The 25,546-nt window shown below is 42.3% G+C and overlaps 1 non-coding gene and 1 pseudogene across 1 annotated transcript; both read right to left on the bottom strand.

Annotated features, from left to right (window-relative positions):
* Positions 1-2,257: 2,257 nt before the first annotated feature.
* The window catches only part of LOC130024736 (small ubiquitin-related modifier 2-like), a 51,668-nt pseudogene continuing 28,379 nt past the window's right edge, over positions 2,258-25,546 (bottom strand).
* LOC130035401 (U8 small nucleolar RNA) lies at positions 3,988-4,128 on the bottom strand. Its single transcript, XR_008794236.1, has one exon. It is a non-coding gene; the product is annotated as a U8 small nucleolar RNA (small nucleolar RNA).

The following is a 25,546-nucleotide window of genomic DNA, read 5'->3' as shown; positions in this document are numbered from 1 at the left end:
TTTCATAATTTCATACCCAACCCATAGAAAAATCACATAAATTCTATCACCTAATGAACAGTTGAATCTACTTCCCCTTTATCTTTTTATCACCTCCTGGCTCATTTCTCATCTCCTTTAGATTTATGTCACTGGTGTTGTTTTCAGTTTTGATTTAACAACCTGTTTTCTCCTTTTTATTTCTCTACATACAAGACATGTGCTTTACCACTTAGCCAAATCTGCCCCCTATAAAGTTACTTATATGATGCCATGGATCAAAATAGAACTTAGACCCTTAATTTCCTTGATTCGTATTCTTTTGTGGTGTCCTTTTAGCCTCCAGCGTAACATCTAAACCCATAAACCACGCCATCATTCAAGGCTCTGATCACCACAGTTTAGTTTAGCCTCATTCTACTCGCCAGCCCCCATTTCTCTTCACTGTGTAATGAAAATTCCATTTTAGTGACTCTCTCATTGTTTCAAACTTACACTCTGAGCATTTATAGAATTCCATTCAGAATGGAATCTCCTTCATATCTGCACTTCTTCCCTATGCTTCTAAACATTCCTCAAAACTCAACTCAGCTATCCCCTTGTGTGTGTATGTGTGTGTGTGTGTGTGTGTCTGAGAGAGAGACAGAGAGAGAAAGAGAGAGAGAGGGAGAGATTCTATAGTGTCCCATGCAAAATTCCATCTTAGAGAAACTGGGTTTTGGTAGCACTGAAACTGCATTCAAATTGTGTACTTCACACCAAAACCATGAACTATACTGTGAGCTTGTGGGCTCCATTAGGACAACAGCATTTAACAAAAGTTTCTGTCTCCCAATATGTGGTATAGAACCTGGAAAGTGGGAGGTGCTTAAGGTTCAATAAAACCTATATTAAATTAATACTGCCATTAAACCCTCCTATTACTTTATCCTTTACAGGTATAATTTGTGGGTGTAGAATTCCATTTTGAAATCACCATCATTTGAAGTACTATCTAGTATAGGTCTACCTAGTGTAAATATGTGTATCTTTGAAGAGAGACAACATTTTCTCCCAAAGTTCCTCCCAAAGTTGATTTTTAGCATCAACATGTTCTTTCATGAAGTCAATATTTTATCATCTTTGACAATTCCACAACCACCGTTTGCACAATGAAAATGCCAGTGATATAAGTTAAAAACTTACTGGATACTCTCCTTTTAGATGAGCAAGCTGCCTGTCTGATTTTAGTGTTGAATGGCTTAACATCTAAGCTGGTTCTTAAGTATAGAATAGGAAGATGGTGGTGATGTCCACCTTCTAGTTAGGTCATAGGTAGTGTTTCTCCATACTATCACTTTTGATTCTCTCAAATAAATGTTTTATCAAATAGATGTTCCCTCTGTGTGTATATAACCACCAAACTCATTGCTGCTTTCCAGGGTATCTGGAGGAGTGATGTATTTATACCCACATAGTCCTGCTCTCCTTTCTTATTTATTTATTTATTTCATTTTAAACAAGAAGTTTATTTAAACAACAAGACGCTTGACTTGAAGGAAAAACTATCTAGGATTCATTTCTTTCAGAGTAATTTATCCCTACTTAAAGACAGATTTCCCTACATGTAACAGCTATGTACAAAAAAGTTATAAAATTGTCCTTGGTTTTATAGTGATAAATGAAAAACATTAAAATTCTCCAATCAAACAAGGTATGCAAGAATTTTTATGGTTTTCTTTTTTTTTTGTTAAACATTGAGGGCAAAATAACTTACTGGAATATAAAGATAAGACCTGAATGAGTATGCCACTCATGGAGGAAGGGGGTATTTTCACAGAACCAATATTTTTTTTCCCATCCCATCTCCATCTGATGTCAATCTAAACATACTATTAGCCATTTAGTTAAAAAAAATGCGATGCTTGTGCACATACATCAGTTACTTTATGTACAATAAAGGAGTATGGAAGGGGAGAATGAAAGAATAGAGAAATCTAGGGGCTGGAGCAATAGCACAGCGGGTAGGGCGTTTGCCTTGCACGCGGCCAACCTGGGTTCGATTCCCACCATCCCATATGGTCCCCCGAGCACCGCCAAGGATTCCTGAGTGCAGAGCCAGGAGTAACCCCTGTGCATCGCTGGGTGTGACCCAAAAAGCAAAAATAAATAAATAAATAAAATAGAGAAAACTATACTGTAGTAGTAAGGATGTGGTGGAACCAAATTGTGGTTTTCGAATTGCGGTTGTATTCCTGGTCTGCAGGAGCTGAGTTCTGGAGGAAGGTTGTGGGCTCCGTTAGGAGATGCCTCCTGTCTGCTGCTGGAACATCAATTGAATCTTCGTCCTCCAGTTCCAACGGTGCAGGTGTGTCTGTATCATTGATTGGCTGCCCCTCAAATCGGAATCTGATCTGCCTCAGTGACAAACCCTGTCGTTCGCAATAGGCTTTCATTAGTTTACTAAGTGGTGTATGCCTCTTAATCTTAAACTGCACCACAGAACCATCCTGACCCGCCACCTTCAAATTAATATGATCGTTGTTCTCGGTCTTGACGCCTTCCTTGGGTTTTTCGTCGGCCAAGGTGAACGCTGGAAATCTCAGAGACCGCTTCACAAAAGAGGCATCAGGTCCGCACCGAACAAGCACACAGGCCTCTTTTTTATTTTTCTACATGATGTGACAAACTGATAATTAACAGATGTTAGAAGCCCACTCCTTCATTATACTAAAAACACAGAGGTAAAATTGTTAGTTTCATAACAATAGCATTATAGCTGGCACTTAAGTACTAACTGTGCTTAGCACTTCATACATACTACCTTATTTGTGCATATAGCAATTTTATGGGGGAGGAATTATTGATATTCTTAGTTCACACATAAGGGAACTGAGGGTCTACAAAGCCACACATCTCAAGAATCATTTAACATAAAAGAGTTAATTGAAGCAATGCTTGGAATAACATCTTATACTTCTGCATCTGAACCACAATTTCTGCTGCATAATACCACAAGGCTAACTATTTCACTACAGGTACAAAAATGTTTATCTTCATTTCTTAGTTCCCTTCATTTGGTAAAAAAAACAGAGACTGCTGCCCATACAGTTAATGGATCTAATGGTTCACAAACATACTCCGAAGTGTACAAAAGGCCACATATACAAATATTAAGAATTTTCATGTAATTCAAGTTATCTGCACGGTGAGCTTGGGTTTTCACATATTGAATAAGACCCACCTGTTTGGGAAGGGAACCAGCCAGAAGATAGAAAGCACTATTTAGAATGAAGTGGAAAATTCCTCCATGGCTATAAAGCTAAATTAAAAAGAGATTGATTAAAGAAAGTAAGGAGAGTACTATGAGTCCTTTTAGTGCAAACCTTTTGTTTGCTCAGGTCAAACAGTTGCCAGTTCTGAACAGAAGTCAAACACCTGTTGCTTTAGAAAGGAAAATTTCAGACCTGGCTGTTCAGAGCAATTGCTGATAAGGGCTGACCATGAACAACTCCCCCAGACTGACATCTGTGCCCCAGTGTTTCTTACTCCCTCTGCTGATTGTCCTTTATGTCTGCTGGAAATTGAGCTGTGGCTCTCGTTCAGGCCTCACTTCCTTCTTCATGTCTGGAGGGAATGAAGGAATAATGGTGTAGAACAGCCACCTACATAAGCCAGTCAATGTCCCGTCTCAGACCAGATGCTACTGTTGTGCTGAATCATTCTTCTTCGAAGGCCCCTGAGACCATGTTCTCAAACTTCCTAGGGGGGAAAGAGTTGAATACACATTCCTACCTGCAGAGGAAGCCATCTGCCCTTTCTTTTGCTTATAGACAGCATTTTTCACCTGTAGGTTCCTTCAGAAGGGGGATCTACAGAGTAAAACCAAGGTCGTTGTGTTTTTTAAGGCTGGGGAACCAGGCATGTGGACACCCGGAGTTCAGTTCCCAGCACCATCTGGATGGCCCTAAGATCACCACCATAGTGCCTGGTATGGGCTCACAGATTCTGTTTTTTTTCCCGGAAAGAATCAGGAAGGAGTAATTAGGGTGCTGTGAGCCCTAATCACACAGAGACATTAATCACAAATCAAGTCAACTACAATTATCATGTTCTATCTGCCCTCATGATTAGAGGAACAGGTAAGGATGGGAGACTCCCAACAGTAAAATCAAGGAAGTCCTGGACAAGTTGGGGTGGGTTGATTTGCAATCTGGGTGATTATGATTTATTTCAGGGGTCAACAAACATAGACTCACATACCAATATGACTGATGGCCTTTTTTGGTAAATATGACTCTTTGAGTTATATATATATATATTTATATGTGTATATATATAAATATAGTCATACTCAGCTCATTCATATACTGGGAGATTGGGGGTGGGGTGGTAAAACCTGGTGATGCACAGAGGTTACTCCTGGTTCTATGGTCAGAAATCACTCCTGACAGTACTCTAGTGACTATATGGGATCTTGGGGATCCCACCTGTGTTGGTTACATGCAAGAAAAGCATCCTATCTGCCATACTATCTTTCCAGACCTTATATGCTGGTTGTTTTATGCCATCTGTGAAGAATTTGGTTATTGTGACAGAGGCCATGTGACATCTCCCAACCCTCCAATCCTAAAAGGTCCCTTATTTGTCCCTTTCCAGAAAATAATCGCTGACTCCTATAAAAACCCACAGTCCAATAACTCTATCTTAGAGTGCTTGCCTTCCTCTGCCATTCTATCTTGATTCATTCCTTCTTCACGACCATGGTATAAATGACATTCCTGTATTTCTACAGAAAAGTGCAAGTTCTTTCCCTTTTACTTATTTCCTTTTTTCACGTGCTGGTCCTTCTACCTGCACCCCCCTTCTCCCCGCTTCTCCCTGCCTGGCTAGTTTCTTTGGGGCCAAGGACAAAGGATATATTTCAAATGACCTTTCTACCAGCAAGTCTTTGATGCACGTACAGTGGGAAGTCTTGGGCAATGGTGGAGGTGTCTGCTGGTTTGAGTCATTGGCCAAGGAGATAACTTCAGTGAAGATACTGGGAGCCCTTATATTTAGATTCTCTAACTATCTCCTAGTAGGGAAGAAAACTAATAAATGTGGCCAGAGGAATAGCACAGTGGTAGGGCGTTTGCCTTGTACGCGGCCAGCCTGGCAGAGCCAGGTTCGATTCCTCCGCCCCTCTTGGGGAGCCCGGCAAGCTACCAAAAGTATCTCGCCCACATGGCAAAGCCTGGCAAGCTCCCCATGACGTACTCAATATGCCAAACACAGTAACAACAAGTCTCACGATGGAGATGTTATTGGGCCCGCTCGAGAAAATCGATGAACAACGGGAGCACAGTGCTACAGTGCTACAGTGAATTCTGTCTATAAAATGGGGATAAGAATTCCTTCAGAAATTTATTCATACTTATGCCTTAGCTAGAAACTTAGATTGGAATTTCTGTGCAGGACTCAACCCTTTTCACTTCTGGAAAAGGCATCATTTTGGGTGTAAGTGTTCTTACAGAAAGCAAGGCCCCTTTGCCTTTTGAGTGCCGACTACATGGGGAAATCATAAGGATAATATACATGTGTGAAAATATATGATAGGTATTTTTAGGAGAGCTGGCTTTCATGAGCATGTTTTTCTGGATCACAATAAGCATGACTAGGGATCTTGCAGAAATTTTCCCCCCTGAGAATAATGTTAGTATCCTTGAAAAACTCAAAAGGAGAAATAAGGATCCCTGTATATTTTTTTCATTTTTCTCTAAGCCTACTTGCCTCCAAACATTACCAGATGTGATAATCTTTAGAACAAACGGAACTATAATCTTGTTTATGGCTCTAAATTAATAGTAAAAAATGATTTTAAATCAACTTTGCTTCCAAAAAGCACTTGAAGACATGGTCAGCATTAAAAAGTTGTTTTTATTTTATGTTAAGAGGAATTTTTCCCTTTTGGTAGTTAAAATTTCCAGAAATTTTATTTCTCCAGATGAATGATTTGACTCCCAAAATTAGGGAAAGAATCCTGAGTGCATCTCAGAGCAGAGCTCTGGGTCTCTGCCAGGATCTCCCAGGGGAAACCAGGGTGAAACATTGAGGTGCTGCTCTTGCCAGAGGTAGAAAGAAACCTGGAAAACAACAGAGCAGCAAACCCAGACAGGATAGCAACCCAGGAAGGGCTTCGGGAGTTTCAAGCAGAATCACCGGGAGCATCAAAGGAAGAGTCCAGCATGGACAGGGGGTTGTCGACCTTGTCCTCACTCTCTCTGAGAGCTGAATTTGGCAAGAGCCGGCAACAAGTTAAATTTCAGACTGCTGACTTTGCCCTCTGTGACCTTTTGTTCCCCTAGCTCCTGTGTGACACATCTGCTCTTATTTTCTCATATGGTGCAAACCTGTGTTGAAGGAGGTGCCTGAAATTCAGGAAGCCCGTGTTTCTGGAGCTCTGGCCAGAGGTTGACGTCAATGTCAGATCTTCAGCAAGGTTTTTGCTGTTGTTTTTCTTTGTCTTTTCGGCTTCTTGAGTCTACTGTCATGTGGACTTGCTCATTCACATATTATCAGGATTAGATGGAAAAGATGGAAAAGTTCCTGGCCTGGGGCTAGAGCAATAGTACAGCAGGTAGGGCGCGTGCCTTGCATGTGGCTGACCTGGGTTCGATCCCCCAAATCCTATATGGTTCCCAAACCTGGCTTGGAGTGATCCCTGAGTGCAGAACCAATAAACCTTGAGCATTACCCAGTGCATTCCCAAAACAAAACAAACAAAATAAGCAAATGAATTTCCCAGTCATCTCTGTCAGATGCCCCAAGGCTGTCCCAGGTGGAGCAGATAGATAGGGTCTGTCCAGGTGGGGATCTCTGCCTTGTTCCTGAGAGCACCAGGGATCCTGTGCATTGGACCTTTTCTTCCCAGTGACTCCCAAATCTATGATGAAACTTGGTTTTTTTTTGGGGGGGGGGGGTGGGGAGCCTCACCTGGCTGTGCTCAGGGCTTACTCCTGGCTCTGTACTCAGGGATCACTCCTGATGGGGTTCAGGGAACCATATGGGGTTCACCCTATAAGGAGATCACCCTAGCTGCTGTGCCATGGTTCTGGTCCCTAGTGAAGGGTCTTACCAGAGGCTCTTGGTTGCACAGCTGAAATCCAGCAGATACTAAAGGACTACTGGACAGATCTGGATCTAGCCCAGCCTCAAGGGTTCTTCCCCAGAACCTTTCCTTCCATTATCAGACAGTCTCACTCACGCTTATCACACTTTCCCACCTACCCCCAAAGTTTTAAACGTCCCCCATTATTTCAGATCTTCCTAATAAGATGTATATCGTAGTCCTCTGTTCTAAGCTGAAGACAGGTTACTATTTGCTGAAAGTATTTGCAGTATTATTTACAAGAGCTAAAATATGGAAGCAACCGAAGTGTCTGTTGATGTATAACTGGATAAAGAAGACACAATACATCTTTTTTTAAAAAAATAAAACCCCAAAGATTAATTTTTTAAATCTGATTAATTAATTAATAGTGGGACTCACACTCAGCAATGCTCAGGAGTTACTCCTGGCTCTGTGCTCAGGAATCACTACTGGCAAGTTCAGGGGACTGTGTGGGATGCTAGTGATAGAAATCAGGTCGACTGTGTGCAAGTCAAATGTCCTACCTGCTTTACTATCAATCTGACCCTCACATGATACATTTATACAGTGGACTACTATTCACCTAGGAAAAAGGATGGTCTGTGGTCATTTGCAGCACCCTGGAAGGAAAGCGGCAGAGCCATGCAGTGTGAAGCAAGTCAGAAGGAAAAAATGCAACTGCTGGATGATTTTCCCCATGTGAACAATATAAATGTAAGTTGATGCACAGAAAAAATGAAGTAGAAAGACAGAGCAGTAGTTATTAATAATAGAACTTATTAGGTTACCTAAGCTGAAGACCTCCAGAACCAGCCACCACCATGCTGAGACCACTCTCCACATGCATGAAGGTACTGGCAGAGGAACAAAGGCATGCGGGTCCCGGGTCTGAGATCTCCAAGCCTGCTCGGATCGGGGCTGAGCATCCTCCACCCAGATCCTCCAAATTCCAGTAGGCAGGGGTCACACCCACCAACTGGCCTCCTGGCGCCGTGTAATCCCATCAACAGCCAAGACTCAGAGACTATAAAACCCAGCTCCTGGAAGCGCGTGGCCACAACATCTTATTATCTCATTCCTACTTTGGACAAACTGGCAGGCTACCGAATGTAACGTGCCCACATGGCAGAGTCTGGCAAACTCCCCGTGGCGTACCCAATATGCCAAATACCAGTAACAATGATGGGTCTCATTCTCCTAACCCTGAAAGAACCTTGAATATGGCACCTTTTAAAAAATCTCAGGGCTAGGACAAAGGAGACGTTACTGGGTCCTGCTCGAGGCAATCGACGAACAACAGGATGGTCGTGATCGTGATTGTGAGGTTACCTAAAAGAAAGGGATGGGGGAGAGAAATAAGTTGGGGAGAGGAGAAAAGAAACACGCTGGACAAGGAGTTATAGCAACAAAAAGTTGATCTCTTAAATAGCAACTCCCACAGTAAACAGTAACACCAAATTAAAAGCACTCAAAGAGGTATAAAACTTTGTGGGAAAGACCATAAAAATTAATAAAATACAATAAAGAATGAGTGTGTGATGGGCCATGTTAATGTTGAGAAATATGCTGGTTTTCCTAAGGAGTCCTTCCTTCACCCTAAAAGGAAATTTTAAAATAAATTTAAGCTTGTACAGATGTAGCTATTTTATATGTAGTTCTGCTGATAGCCGATAGGTAATCCCTGAACATCTATGTAGCCACATCAGCTTCGCTTTTCATATTTCAATTACTTGTGCCTTTGTGGTGGTGGCGGTGGGGGGTTGGGGCCACAGAAAGCGACACTGAGGGCTTGAACTTGGCTCTGCACTCAGGGATCACTCCTCGCAGGTTCGGGGGAGCAGATGGGGTGCCGGGGATCGGATCTGGCTCAGCCACATGCAGGACAAGTGGGCTACCCTCTGTTCTGTCACTCTGGACCAATACTTGAACCTTAAATAGTTGATAAACTTTTCTTTTTTCCTTTTTGGGTCACACCCGGTGATGCACAGGGGTTACTCCTGGCTCTGCACTCAGGAATTACCCCTGGCAGTGTTCATGGGGCCGTATGGGATGTTGGGGATCGAACCCAGGTCGGTCACATGCAAGACAAATGCCTTACCTGCTGTGCAATGGCTCCAGCCCTGACAAACTTACATTCATCCTTCAAAACCTAGGTCTATCTGGTCTGCTCCTTCTCCCTGCCTCACAAACAGAACCAACTCCTTCTGTGTTAGGGATTGCTTCTGAATCTGGAGCTTATTGCAAGTATTTCTTAGAACATGGTTGTGTTCTTATTATGTGTTTAGTATTGCCCTAAGCCAGACTCCAACAGCAGAGCTCGCAGCCCAAGACATGATCAGAGAGGGAAGTCAGCGGTGGAGTCATTGAAAAACCTGTTTGTTCTCCTTTACTTTAAACAACAGACTTAGCCTCTCCGTGTGAGCCACAGCCCTCCCCCGCATCTGCTCAGAGAGTCTCTGATAGATCATTTATTAACTGCCTGTTCTTCCTCACCACCCTGCTAGAGGCCTGGGAGACTCTGGAACTAATCTAAGAATCTGCAGGCCTGGCCGTTGGGAACCACAGGCATAGAATGCTCCCTTCCAAGTGTGTTAGTCATCGAATATCTTTCTAAAGTCAGAAGTTTCAGTGCCCTTTTAATACCAAACTGCAGACTGGCTATGCACACTTCCACCTTCTTCCCCCAATGTCTCTCTGGCCTTCGAACACCCCCCAACATGCGGTTCCAGTCTTCTTAAAGAAGACTTTGGAACTGTCAGGGAACTTTAAACCATAACCAAAGAAATTCTATCAAATTAACATAAGTGGAAAACTAAGGAAATATAGTACAGGGGTTAAGGTTCTGGCCTTGCATGCGGCCAAGCACAGTTTGATCTGCTGCACAGCACATGGTCCACTGAGTACTGTCAGGAGTGGGCCCTGAGCATTGCCAAGTGTGGCCCAACCACTCCCTTGCAGAAAAAAAAAGCAAAAACATAGGAGTTGTTTCTGAGCTATCAGCACTAACAAATGAAAGAATAGGACTTAATTGATTTAGAAAACCTACTTATTGGGTCCAGAGCCCATAGTGCAGTGGATTGAGCACTTGGCTTTGTATGCAGCTGACCTGGTTCAATCTCCAAGATCCCATATGGTTCCCTGATCTCTACCAGGAGTGATTTCTGAGTGCAGAGTCAGGGGTAAGCCCTGAGAACAGGTAGATGTCACCCAACTCCCATCCCCTACCCCCAATTGATTTCTGGTCTTAGTGTTACACAGACCTATTATAGCTGGATATCTTTTAGAGTGTTCTTGATTTTGTATTCTGTATTTTTGTATTGTGTAACAATGTTGGTTTCTACATTTGAGGGCAGTTTCTACGAGGATATTAGGAAGATTAACAATACTGTGCATTAATACACTATCTTTGAATATAGTAGAGTCTATTGAGGAAAATGACTGCAAAATGCCATGGAGATATTTTATGAAAATTGGCTAGTTGGGAACCAGAAATTATCTCATTGTAGATTATATTCCTTGCATGTGTGAGGCCCTAGGTACAATCCTCAGCACCTAAAGGGAAAAGGAAAACTAAATTAACAAACTGATTATGAATTTTAATAATTCTACTTTTAAAAATGAAAAGTTACTTCTTTTATGTTTTAACTTGGAAGCCTCCAATAGTGTTTGTGGGCCAAAGAGCACCCCCCGAGGACACTCAGCCATCACTGCAGGCCTGATGGTTCTGTACAGTGCCGCTTGGGCCTAGCAGGGCCAGAGGTCCCAGTGGTGCCCAGCGGTCAATTATAAATTTTACATGAAAACATAAAGTATTTAGTATAACTTAATCCTTTTTTAGAGCACGGGGACCAAGTTGAGGGTATACATTCCTGACTTCAGGAATTTGTATAAAGTTAGTCCTCAAAGCAGCTATGCATTGCTATCAGAATAAAACAGACCAATGAAACCCAACAGAGCCCATAAATAAAGCCATGTATGAGTCTCCTGCCCCTGCGCTTGGCTGTCCTCGCAGGGGCCCCTTGGAGGGGAGCGGGTTGAGTTTCCCTCCCCGCCCTGACCAGGGCTCCGACAACCGAAGACCTCCAGAACCAGCCACCACCATGCTGAGACCACTCTCCACACGCATGAAGGTACCGGCAGAGGAACAAAGGCATGTGGGTCCCGGGGCTGAGCTCTCCAAGCCTGCTCGGATCGGGGCTGAGCATCCTCCACCCAGATCCTCCAAATTCCAGTAGGCAGGGGTCACACCCATCAACTGGCCCCCTGGTGCCGTGTAATCCCATCAACGGCCAAGACTCAGAGACTATAAAACCCAGCTTCCGGACATCTTATCATCTCATTCCTACTTTGGACAAACTGGCAGGCTACTGAATGTAATCTGCCCACACGGCATAGTCTGGCAAACTCCCCGTGGCATACCCAATATGCCAAATACCAGTAACATGAAGGGTCTCATTCTCCTAACCCTGAAAGAGCCTTCAATATGGCACTTTTTAAAAATCTCAGGGCTAGGACCAAGGAGATGTTACTGGGGCCTGCTCAAGGCAATCGACGAACAACAGGGTGGTCGTGATGATGATGTGTGCTTAATTGACTTTTAACAAAAATGCAAAAATAATTCAGTGGAAAAAGATATCTCTTCAGCAAGTGGTGGCGGAACAATTGGATATTTATATAACAACAATAAAAAATGAACTTTAATTTGTGCCTTACATAATGTGCAAAAATTCATTTAAAAAATTAGCCTCAGCCGAGTGATGTGGTTCAGTTTTTGTAGCATCTGCCTCTCTGTGCATCGGGCCGTGAATTCCACTTCCAGAACCACACAGAAAGAATTAGCTAAATATCTAAATCATGTAATGAAAAAGATTAAACATAAATACAAAGTGTGAAAGTTCAGAAGTAATAAGGTAAAGGTAAAGGTAAAGGCCCTCCCGTTGTTCATCGATTTGCTCGAGCGGGCCCAGTAACGTCTCCATTGGAGACTTTGTTGTTACTGTGTCTGGCATATCGAATACATCACGGGGAGCTTGCCGGAAGTAATACAAAGGAAATAATCTTTGTGACACCGGATCATACAAAAACTTCTTAGATACAGGAGCCAAACAAGTTTGTGATATTGTGATGCATAATAAGAAATATATGTTTGGTCTTGACTCTGCTCTGGCACAGAGCTCCTAAACGCATTGAAATTCCTCGTTGATAAGAGCACCAGGAGCACCTTTTGTTTGAATGTTTGGTCTTTGACCCTGGTTCCTGACACAGGGCTCCTGAAACCCTTGCAATTTCCTGGGTGATAGGAATGTCTTTTGTTCTAACAAGGCAACTTTGGGTGGGCTCCTGGATAAGGGCTGGTCACCGGAAAACCAAGTTATGATTAGGAGTTTGAAATTTTCAGCTCCACCCCCCATTCTTTGGAGCAGAAGAAGGGCTGAAAGTAAAAGTAAGGATCCATTTGTTTCATGATAAAGACGCTCTCCTTAAAATCGCAAAAAGAATGGGGTTCAGTGAACACATGCATGTACTGGGAGGCTGAGACGACCCAAGTGAACAGAAGCTCTAGCATTTGGGACCGTTGAGATCTTGGCCTCTGGACCTCTTCATCTGGTTGTCCATCAGTGACCCTTAGAACATTCTTTAACAAATGAGTATCTGTAAGTGTGTTCCTGATTTCTGCGAGCCACTGTAGCTAATCACTGTAGCTAACCCAAGGCTAAAGGGTATCACAGAAACCAAGCTTGTAGACAAATTCGATAGAAGCTCTGGGTAACTGGGCACTTACAGTGTCTTCTCTGCAACTTTCATGGGGGAGTCTCCTGGGACTGAGCATCTCACCTTTGAGAGCTGACAGGACCTCCGGTCAACTGTGCCAGACCTGACTTAAATTAGGGGACACTCAGCAGGGGTTACAGAGAAAACTCCACATCTTTGTGACCAGAAATATAAGGAGCCTGGGACTACATGTAAGAATAGAGGACAAACAAGAGGAAAGAGTTTAAACACAAGTCTGATTGGCAATGTGTTCATCAAAATGAAGAATTGACTGCTTTTCAAGACACAAAAGAATGAAAAGATAAACCACAGACTGGAAGAAAACACTTGAAAAGCAGGTAATTTATGAAAAAGACATTTGTATTCAGGTATATACATGAACTCTAATAGTTTACTTTTTTTATTTTTCAATGTCCAGAGTCAAAGTCAGGTCTGTCTCATGCACAAAGCATGTATTTTACCACTGAGCCACAAACCCCAACTCTAGAGAACTGTAAACTTCAAAATTAAAGAAGCAAACAAATTTTAAAATAATGTTAACATATTTGAAATATATAAAAGATATGACACAAGAAAATGTATATGGATGGAAAATTATTTCTATGAAAAGTATTCAGAGCCATAGTCATGAGGGAAAGGCAAATTAAAACCCCTATCAACCTCTCCAAAGTCTTCAGTGAAAGGTCTGACAAAAGGAAGCTGAGCCCTTATAAACTGGAGAGAGTGGGGAAAGATACAACCATACAATCATACAACCACCCTGGTAGCACAGCGGGTAGGGCGTTTGCCTTGCACGCAGCCAACATGGCCGACCAGAGTTCGATTCCTCCGCCCCTCTCGGAGAGCCCGGCAAGCTACCGAGAGTATTCGATATGCCAGACACAGTAACAACAAAGTCTCCAATGGAGACGTTACTGGGCCCGCTCGAGCAAATCGATGATCAACGGGAGGGCCTTCTAGCCTTCTAGTCAAAAGTACAACTGCCATATGATCTAGTCATTACTTCTAGGTAATTTGCTCCAGAGAAACTCTCCATAGATTTATACATGAATGCTCATAATAGCTTTTACTTGTAACAAACTGTAATAACTCCAAGCTAGAACCAGAGCAGTGATTATTTGGAAGTAGATGGACAGGTTAGGAGAGCAGAAATAACAAGGGGTGCAGGAGAATTTGTGGGGGAGATAGATATGGTCTTTGTCTTGATTATTTAGTTTCGTGAGTGTGTGCAAATGTGGCTAGAACTTAAATACAAGAAACAAAACCTAAAAATGTCACTGACAAACTCCCAGTCTCTGTTAATCCTCACATTTCTAAACAAGAGCGTTATATATACAAGTTAGACCATCTAAACAGCATATAGTTAAAAGAGAAAATGGAAAGCACCTCCCCCCCACCTTCCCCTCCCTACTTGCAAACCTTCCAGTAGGCTCCTCACTAAGAGTTATCTGGGATTGCAGTAGTGTTTTTTCAATTTTTATTGAGGCACTATGGTCTTTAATACTCTCAGTAAGAAAGTTTCAGGCATACAGTGTTTTGACACTACACCCTTCCTCCTATGTCTAACAATTTTCTTCCATGCCCTCCCACACCATCCCTTCGGCGGACCCAGCGTTCAGCAGTTCAATAGGCCAACACGCATGGTCTCTAACCATTGTCCAAGTGTTATTCCCTTACTAATTTTTCTTTTATATTCCACGTATAAGAAAGCACACAATGAGGTGATGTTTATGACTCTATTTACTGCCCCTGTGCCTGGCTATCCTCGCCGGGGCCCCTTGGAGGGGAGAGGGTTGAGCTTTCCTCCCCGCCCCGACCAGGGCTCTGGCAGCCGAAGACCTCCAGACCAGCCACCACCATGCTGAGACCACTCTCCGCACACCTGAAGGTACCGGCAGAGGAACCAAGGCAAGCGGGTCCCGGGGGGGCTGAGATCTCCAAGCCTACTCGGATCGGTGCTGAGTATCCTCCACCCAGATCCTCCGAATTCCAGTAGGCGGGGGTCACACCCACCAACTGACCCCCTGACGCCGTGTAATCCCATCAACAGCCAAGACTCAGAGACTATAAAAACCAGCTCCCGGAACCGCGCGGCCGCATTCGCAGCTGTGCGACATCTTATTACGATACCTTGTTATCTCATTCCTACTTTGGACAAACTGGCAGGCTACCGAATGTAACCTGCCCACACGGCAGAGTCTGGCAAACTCCCCGTGGCGTACCCAATATGCCAAATACCAGTAACAATGATGGGTCTCATTCTCCTAAAGAGCCTTGAATATAGCACTAATTTCAGGGCTAGGATGAAGGAGATGTTACTGGGGCCTGCTCAAGGCAATCGACGAATAACAGGATGGTCGTGATTCGTGATTCGTGATTACTGCTTTGAATTTTTTAATTTTATTTTTGAGTCACATTTGGAGGTAGGCCATAGATGTTCTGGGCCCATGGGGTCACTCCCTATAGTCAAAACCAGCATCATTCCTGCACTCTCGGATATCCGATAGCCCCATGCTGTCAGAAATTTTTATCAAATGATAAAAAAATAAATATTTTGTGACAGATTTTAAAAAGACCCAAGCTACCTTGTCCAAAAGCACAAACAAATTAAACTCACTATTAAAAAAATTTTTAATATAAAAAAATCAGCATAATAAAAAAATGATGATGAATAACTGACAGTAAAATTCAAATTAATAGATGCTTTAAAAAAACAAAAGCACAAACAAAAATATAAAATAATATTTTGTTTATGTGCATAAAGTAAAGGTTATTATAGTTCATATATGACTTATATATTAATTTTATGCAAAATAATATTACACCTTTAAATTATGTGTGATGGCATAATTTAATGGCCTTTACATTATGATGATGATCTTTGTCTTGATTGTGTATGATGGTCTTTGTATAGACACATATTATAAGATGTCAAGTATTTTATTCTCTGCCATCAATCAGTACAAATCAGTACACACCTATCCTATAGATGCCAAATTGAACTTTTATTATTTTATATGAATGAAAAATGAAGCAATCCGGAGCTCAAATAAGTTGTACTTTAGGCTGGAAGCAGGTGGGAATAAGGCAAAGGAAAGTAAGGAAAGGAAAGACCGTGCCAAGTACCATGAGCACCCTCTGAGAAGAGAGAGTGCTTATTCTCTGTTCTAATTCCGACAGACGTCCACACCATGGGGAAGGCCTGGGGCTCAGGCATTGGGCAGCAGTAGGACCCCAGGACAGAAGGAAAGGCTCATATTCATTTAGAATTAAAAATTAATAAAATGGGGATAGAAGAGCTACCGAGAGTATTCAATATGCCAAACACAGTAAAAAGAAATCTCACAATGGAGACATTACTGGGTCCGCTCGAGCAAATCGATGAACAACGGGAGGATAGTGTTTGTTTGTTTTTGTTTTTGTTTATAGTAAAGATAATATAGTGGAAACTTACAGATAATATAATACTCAATGGCAAAAAACTAAAAGTCTTTTCTCTAAGATCAGGCTCTCACCTGATATTTAATATCATATTCCATAAAAAGGGGGAAAATTTAAAATATTTGGACTCGTAAATAAAAATTTAATACTATATGCAGTTGGCAGGATACAGTATATTTTAAAAATCTAAGTGTCATAAAAATACTCCTAGAAATAATAATCCAATACAAAAATAGCAAGCTAAAAAATCAATGTACAGAAATCTGTTACATTTTATATGCAAACAATAAGGTAAAAAAGAAAATTATCCCAAACCCAATCTTATTTGTAGTTATGTCAAAACTGGACTGGAGCGATAGCATATCAGGTAGGCCGTTTGCCTTGCACGCAGCCAACCTGAGTTCGATTCCTTTGTCCCTCTTGGAGAGACCAGCAAGCTATTGAGAGTATCCCGCCCGCATGGCAGAACCTGGCAAGCTCCCCATGGTGTATTCAATATGCCATAAACAGTAACAACAAATCTCACAGTGGAGACATTACTGGTGCCTTCTCGAGAAAATCGATGAACAACGGGAGGACAGTGCTACAGTGCTATGTCAAAACTATCATGTACCTATGAATCAACAATGGAAATGAAAGATTTATTTAGTGGAAATTATAAATTACCAGGAGAAGAAATAAAGAAGACAGAGTAAAGATGAACATACTCTTTGTTGATGGATTAAAAGAATTTATATCATTAAATGGCCATCCTACATAAAGTAATATACAGATTCAGTGTCATCTGTATCAATGGCATTCAGAACATAGAAAAAAAATCTAATATTTCTGTGGAACTATAAAAATTCCCAAGTAGCCAAAGCAATTCTGTAAAGTAAGTAAAAGTAAAAGCCCTCCTGTTATTCATCGATTTGCTCGAGCGGGCCCAGTAAAGTCTCCATTGGAGACTTTGTTGTTACTGTGTCTGGCATATCGAATACGTCACGGGGAGCTTGCCAGGCTTTGCCGTGCGAGCGAGATACTCTCGGTAGCTTGCCGGGCTCTCCGAGAGGGGCGGAGGAATCGAACTCGGGTCGGCCATGTTGGCTGTGTGCAAGGCAAACGCCTTACCGCTGTGCTATCGCTCCAGCCCTAGCAATTCCAGAAATTCTGAAAAAAAGAATTTTTTTTCAGAAAAAATCACATTTTCTGACTTTAAACTATACAGTGAAGTTACAATAATCAAGACAGTGTGATTCTGGAATAAAGACAGACTTTCAGACAACGGGACAGAACTGAGAACGTGGAGCTTAAGCCCTCAGGTATATGTATAAGTTTATTTATGACAAGGAAAGATAAGTGCAGTAAACGGGACAAGGAAAAATCTCATCAACAAATGATGCTGAGAAAATAGTCACGTGCAGAAGTAGAAGGAAGAGGAGAAGAAATAAACAATGGCTAATTAAAACAAACCCAGAGATACTGTCAATCGATCTGGTGTTGCAGTCAGGGGACAAGGAGGTATGGTGGTGGAGGAATATATTGACACTGGTGGTGGGTGCGATGCAGTGACATTCTAAATCTAAAATAATAAGTACCATTGCAAATCGTGATACCTCGACCAATTCTTTTAACTTAGCCACTATGATTTACAATACATTAATGTTTCAGGAATTCATTTACTTTTTAAATTTGTTTTGGTTTGGGGGCTCAAGGATTTTGGGTCTCCAGTGATGCTCAAGGATCACTCCTTGTTCTGCACTCAGGAATCAGTCCTGGAAATGCTCGGTAGACAATAAGGGATGTCGCTATACTATTGCTCCGGCCACTGTTTCAGGAATTTAATGCTGTGGACCAGAGTGATAGTGTAGTGAGTTGTACTCTTGCCTTACCCATAGCCAACCCAGGTTTGTTTCTCAGCACCCCATAAGGTTTCCTGATTCCTGCCAGAAGTGATTTCCAAGCACAGAACCTCTAGTAAGCCCTGGGCACAATTGGGTGTGGCCCCAAAGCGACAAAAAAGATGCAAAAATTCTTTGTCATTTTTTTGGTTTGTTTGTTTGGGGGCTACACTTAGCTGTTTTCAGGGATTACTCATGGCTCTGTGCTCAGGGATCACTCCTAGAGGTGCTGGCGGACCATGTGTAGTCTAGGAATTGGACCCAGATCAGCCATGTGCAAGACAGCACCTTACCCACTGAATTAGCTCTTCAGTTCCAGCTGCAGAAGTTCTCAATAAAATGCATGCAAATTGCATTTAGCAGCAGATTAAAGGGATCGTTCATCATGATCAAGTGGGATTTATCCCTGAGCTGCAGTGATGTCTCAATATATGCAAATCAATAAATGGGACATGCCATATTAATGGAACAAAATAAAAAGTCGCATATCAATAGGAAAGTACCTAAACATAATAGAGGGCATATGGCAAGGATACAGCTAACATCAGGTTGCAAACTTTCCTTCCAAGACAATAACAAGACAAGGATGACCACACTTACCACACCAAGTCCTAGCCAGAACAATTAAGCAAGAGGAAGAAACAAAAGACATCAGATTTGGAAAGGAAAATTTTTTCTTGTTTGTGACATGCATTTATAGAGAGAAAGTTTTAAAGACTTTCCAGGGTCTGGGTTTTGGCTCAGTAGTTAAGTGCATGGTTTGCATGCATGAGATCCGGGTTCAACTCACGGCACCACCCACAGAAAAAGAATCTCACTCTATCTCTGCCAAGTTCTTGTCGAGGTTATGACTTAGATGGGTCCCTCATCTTCAGAAATGCAGTCTAATTGTCACCTCTTAAAACAGAGTTATCAGGAGCTGGCATTCTCTATTACCTCACCTAGTTTTTCTTTATCTTAGGTTTTAATACTAGAATTATGTATTTTATCTATAGTTCTCTAAGTTCTTATATTAAAAAGAGCATAAAATTCTTGGAGACATAGATTTTAATAACTTTTGTTTACATCTGCTTTTTCATAATTGAGAACAGTGCTTGACACTCAAAAATTGCCAAATAAGTAAACAAAGAGAGAATAATATTTTATTGTGATATAGTTTTTTTTAGCATACAAATGGGTGGTTGGCAACACCCAATAAGAGAGATAGAACAAAAGGGAATGCCCTGCCACAGAGGCAAGGTGGGATGGGGGGGATGAGGGGTGGGAGGGATACTGGGATCCGTGGTGGTGGGAAATGGGCACTGGTGGAGGGATGGGTATTTGATCATTGTATAATTGAAACCCAAGCACAAAAATCTGTAAGTCTGCAACTGTACCTCATGATGTGTCACTAATAAAAACAAAAACAAAAACAAAAACAAAAAAAACCAAATGGGTGGTTAGGCCGCAGCAAGCAATACCTAGGACTTACTTTTGGCTCTGTGTTCAGGGTTCACTCCTGGCAGTGCTTGGGGGACCATATATGGTGCCATGGACTGAACCAAGGCTAGCAGTGCACGGTAAGCACCATAACCCTTGTACTACCTCCCTGATGCCTGTTTAACCTGTGCAGAACGTCAGAAGAGTTAGGAAAGTCTCCCTGGCACACAGTGAGAATACCCCTATGATCATGATTATGCCCCTTAGTGTGAAGTCTTCACATGGGAACAGCGTACCTTTCCTGACCTTTTGCTCGAGAGATTTTGTTGTTACTGTGTTTGGCATATCGAATACATCACGGGTGCCTTGCTAGGCTCTGCCGTCCGGGCGAGATACTCTCGGTAGCTTGCCGGGCTCTCCGAGAGGGGCAGAGGAATCGAACTCGGGTTGGCCATGTTGGCTGCATGCAAGGCAAATGCCCTACCGCTGTGCTATCGCTCCAGCCCAGGAAAGAGGCTTCTATAGAAGCTGTGAGCATAGGCACATTTGGAACCTTGCATCCTTTTTGCCTTCAAGTGGGTGGTGGTTTCTCTCCTTCTTATAGGTAGGCCAGGGAACAGAGTGTGTTGAAGACCCGAGTTTGAATTCTAGATTCTGTACTGGTTTTAACAGAGTCCATACTCACTTATAATCTGACAAACTCCATTATTTCTCTAAGCTTGTGTTCTTTACGAAAATCCAATAGTTACATCTGCCTGATCTATTTCCTAGGATTGTGGTCATCCCAAAGGAAGGAGTGCGTTCGATGGGACCGACCATCATGCCAGACTGTAGCAGGCTCTCAATGTGTATTTGTTTCTGACACACGTTTTAAGAGGTGCTCCATGGATTGTAGATATTATTTAGTGAAAATACAAGTCTGATTATGGAGCTTTGAGGATTTTTATGGATTCAAGGCCATCTGCTACCTCCCACTGGTTGTGCTCAATTATGTTGAGTGAGGGCCTCTTTGAGTGATTACCATGCTCGAAGGAATTTATTTATTTAATGAAGAGTAGGCTAAGTGGGATTTAGCTGTTAATACTTCTTTTTCTTTCAATTGCTACAAGAATGCTATAAGCAGTTTTATACTGAATAGTATCCTGTCTCTACATCTGGAAGAGCAATATAATATGTGATATTAAGTCTTGTGCTCGTTTCTGAGAAGAGAGAGAGAAAGTGAGTCTCTATAGAACACCTGTAAGTGAAATTCCATTCATATCCAGTTGATTCCAAACTCTGGGATTCTTAGCAAGAAAAAGATTGATGTTCTGAGTGAATGCTTTTATACACTTGTTATTTTGTTGTTGTTGTTGTTTAACGGTGTAGTGATTGTTGCCACAAGGTTATGATGAAATAAGCTTATATTAATATAGAATCCTTGGACATGAGCTTGAAATTTATAAACAATGTTTACACATAACTGGACACAACAGCATCAACTTTTGTTAACATTGCCCCAGAAACTCTGAACTACTTTTCTGATTCTATTCTATTCTTCATCTTGTGCATTTGGCACACATTTTAGAGAGAGCACTAGGTCCAGAATCAGAGGCAGTGTTGAGTCTTGTTATGTATGTGGATTCCAGAGGCATGTGATAGGGGGTCAAATTCTAGCTGAGAATCTCATGTTTCTTGGATAAGTGACTCTTCAGCATCCAACTGGAGTTAATTCCCTTATTCTAGTTTCATAAACTAGAATATTTTCTAGGTATTTTCTCTTCTAATTCTTTTTTTTTTTTGCTTTTTTTTGGGGGTCACACTCGACATTGCACAGGGGCTACTCCTGGCTTTGCACTCAGGACTTTCTCCTGGCAGTACTCAGGGGACCATATGGGATGCTGGGAATTGAACCCGGGTCGGCTGCGTGCAAGGCAAATGCCCTACCTGCTGTACTATTGCTCCAGCCCCTTTCTTCTAATTCTTGAATACAATGTATTACAGACACTGGGAGTCTTAAAAATACTTGTGATTCCATCTTCTAGTTGCTTAAAAAAATATTCAGAGATAAATATGCCTGTGACTTCTCTTGGTAAAGGGACTTCATGGCAAACATATTACTATCAATTTCACTCATAGCTCTGTTTTACTTTCTTTCTCATTTTTTCATTGCTGTGCCTGAATTTTCTTAAACATCCTTCCTTTTTGGCCTTCTTCTAGCCCATTTGCCTGCCTGCTGCAGTTAATATTTCCATATCTAGCAAGACAGCAGGCATTTGAGAGAGCAGATTAAGCTCCAACTTTATTGCATTAACATTCGCTGTGTTACACTGCTTCCTCGTCTTAAAGAGCCACCTAGCAGCTCAAAAGATTACAAGCAAATATACACAGTGCTTAGATTAGTATCAAGTAGAGAGTAAATATCCACCAATTATACGACTATATCAATGGCCTGGTGTGTAATGAGCTTATTTTCTGGTACATTATTTTTCACAGTCTAAAGTCATGCTGAGATGCACAGTTTGGAGGTATCAGGGGATAAAATCCAGCCTGCCTTCACAGAATTATATACACTCATAAAAAGAGGGCACCTTTGAAAGGTAAGCCTCAAGCCACTCTCTTTTCCCACTTAACAAATTAAACATTCTGATATCTTCCATTTGGAAGCAGTTTACTTTCGTGTCATAAGAAATTTAGTCAAAAGAAGTTCTTGGTATCAGTGTATATACAACTGGACAGTTTCTTCCAAATAGATATCTAAAAGTCTTTCTCACTAACCCTTAACTACACAATCAGATTCCATTTTATTAAAAAAATTTTTTTTTAACTTGGGCTGAATACTCACCTGGCTGAAACTCCGGCAGCTGCACCCGCACCACACCACTACAGCCATGTTGTGACAGACTTAATTCCACCAGTTCACAAATATTCTTCGCAGAGATGCCAATCTGTGAATAATTTCAGGTACCCAGTGCCCGGGCTGAGAACTTTTTATTTTCAGTCAGTGTAGGTAGACTCCCCCAGACCCCCAGCCTCCCCACACCCACCACGTCAACTCGTCGGCCCAGACCGGAGATCCTGAACTCTCTGGATTACGTGGCCATATATGTGGCCACGTGGCACCTCCTGAAGCAACAAGCACCTTAACAAATTTTTAGATAAGAACTTAACAACTTTGCAAACAGATATAACAATTTCCACGTAATTAGATATTCTATACCTATTATTTTGGAATTGCAGCTTTGTTATCTAATTGATTTTAATACTGGAATTGTATCAACAGTTGTGACTTTTCTACATTAAAGTATCACTGTCACTGTATCACTGTCATCCTGTTGTTCATCGATTGCCTCAAGCAGGCCCCAGTAACGTCTCCTTCATCCTAGCCCTGAGATTTTAAAAAGTGCCACCTTCAAGGCTCTTTCAGGGTCAGGAGAATGAGACCCATCATTGTTACTGGTGTTTGGCATATTGAATATGCCTTGGGGAGTTTGCCAGACTCTGTCGTGTGGGCAGGATACTTTTGGTAGCCTGCCAGGTTCTTCAGAGTAAGAACTAGATAATAAGATGTCGCTTCCTGGAGCTGGTTTTTATAATCTCTGAGTCTTGGCCGTTGATGGAACTACATGACATGGGGGCAGTTGGTGGGTGTAACGCCTACATACTGGAAGATGGGGGATCTGGGTGGAGGAGGCCCCAGTCCCAATTTGAGCAGGCTTGGAGATCTACACCACGGGTCCCGCACACTTGGGTTCCTCGGCCGGTTCCTTCATGTGTGAGGCTCATCCGAACGTGTAGAGAATGGTCTTAAGCATGGCTGTGGCTGGAACTGGAGGTCTTCAGCTGCCAGGGCTCTGCTCGGGGTGGGGAGGGAAACTCAACCCACCCTCCTCCAAGGGGCCCCGGTGAGGACAGCCAGGCATGGAGGCAGGAGACTCTGTGCTATTTTCTGGGAGCAGGGTTGTATAGTCTCTGGGTCTTTGCTGTTGATGGGATTACATGGCACAGGGACAGTTGGTGGGTGTAATGCCTACATATTGGAAGATGGGGGGTATCTAGGTGGAGGAGACCCAGTCCCAATCCAAGCAGGCTTGGAGATCTATGCCCTGGGTCCCGCACACCTGGGTTCCTCTGCCGGTTCCTTCATGCATGAGGCTCATCCAAAGTAAATTTAAACTTTTAAAAAATTTGATCAGGGGCTGTTCCTGACACTGTTGTATTAGTGACACCTGATGGTGCTCAAGGTTTATATATGGTACCGTGGACTCAAGTCAGGGTGCAAAAACCCAAATAGCCAATGTGGCTGCATGCAAGGCAAGTGACTCACCTCCTGTACTATCTTTTAGGCCCTTCCATTTCCTTTAAAAAACAAATTATATTGGGGCTGGAGCAATAGCACAGTGGGTTGAGCGTTTGCCTTCAACGTGGCAGACCCAGGTTCGATTCCCAGCATCTCGTATGGTCCCCTGAGCACCACCAGAAGTAATTCCTGAGTGCAGAGCCAGGAGTAACCCCTGTATATCACTAGGTGTGACCCAAAAACAAAAACAAAGCAAATTATGACTCAGAGTCCCCATCTGCCAAATTGGACCATCTTCTTATTCAGGTGGTCATCCCCAGACTGCATGCATCTAAACACACACACACACACACACACACACACACACACACACACCCCTATGCCTTTTATCCCCACCTCAGTCTTCCTTTTTGCCCAACTGCTGCCACCTACTGGCAGAGGAGGAACCCAGACATTACTTAATCTCAGACCACTGAACTCTAATCCATCCCATCTCAGCTGCCTCTAATCTGCAGGTATCATTGCCAAGATCCTGACCAATCTCCAGGGGTTTAAGCTAAGGGACTCAGTGCTCTAACCTTTCCCAGAGCCCATCTGGCTGTCTCTACCGCTTCCTGTACAAGGTTTACCAATTTGTCTTGTCTTAAAGAACCAAAAATGGAAAAACATACCCAAATAAGAGCATCTAACAGAACAACTGATTGGATCCTCTGGATTTAAAGCTTGGTGGTAGAGTTTTCAGGTTATATGCACAGTATCCTCTCTACAAGACCTCCCAGACGAACCAGGGTGAGAACAAAACCACACAAGGTGTCTAGAATTAGTACTTTCCTTCATGAGTCCTTTTTTGTCCTTCCTTCTTTGTCTTTCTTTGTGGGGGTACCCCATTTCTTACTTACTATCTAGCTTCCAACACATCTCCCTAATACATCACAAGAGACTTTATTTTGAAGTTCAAGAAAAGAGACTGCAAATCTGACACCTTTTCTCCCAGGGCCCTAGCAAATTCTGGATATAAATAGAGAGATGAGGTTCTACCTGGCAGCAGCCAAAACTACAATATCAAAAAGCATGCTTCAGGAAGGATGATTAATTTAGGAGTCTTGAATCTCACCTCCAGCATCTTAGCACAGGCCACGGCCAGCCAAAAGCCTTTCACACATATTTTCCTTGCAGAGTCACTCACTTAACCCAATTGCAACAATATTTTCTGAGTCTACAGCAGTTCTCAAGATCCTGCAAAATGTACCATTTGATCTCTTCTAAGTCCCATATTAAGATTTCTCACCTGCTCTTTAGGTTACTAGGATCTGATACTTCTGGAGCCTACTTTAGAAAGTAATATCTGGGAACCTGCCTACTACATTTTTGGGGAGAATACAAAAGGAGGGACCAGGAAGCAAGAATTGAAGGAGGATACCTGTTCTACTCAAGAAGTAAAAGTGAACTCATACGGAAGAATTGATGAGATTTAGTCAATAAAAATGGAGAAGGTCCAGTTAAATTTAAGAGTTTTTTTTTTTTTTTGGTTGGGATGGGGGCAGGACAAAAATCCAGCAGTTCTCAAAACTTTCTCCTGACTTTGCACTTGGGAATCATTCCTGGTGAGCTCGAGGGAATCATCTGGAATTCTGAGTATTAAATCCAGGTTGTCCATGTACAAGG

Source organism: Sorex fumeus, unplaced genomic scaffold (genome assembly GCF_029834395.1).
Source record: "Sorex fumeus unplaced genomic scaffold, SorFum_2.1 ptg000001l, whole genome shotgun sequence".
NCBI classification, from domain to species: domain Eukaryota; kingdom Metazoa; phylum Chordata; class Mammalia; order Eulipotyphla; family Soricidae; genus Sorex; species Sorex fumeus.
Note: the sequence above shows the minus strand (reverse complement) of the source record. Positions and strands in the feature narration are given on the sequence as shown.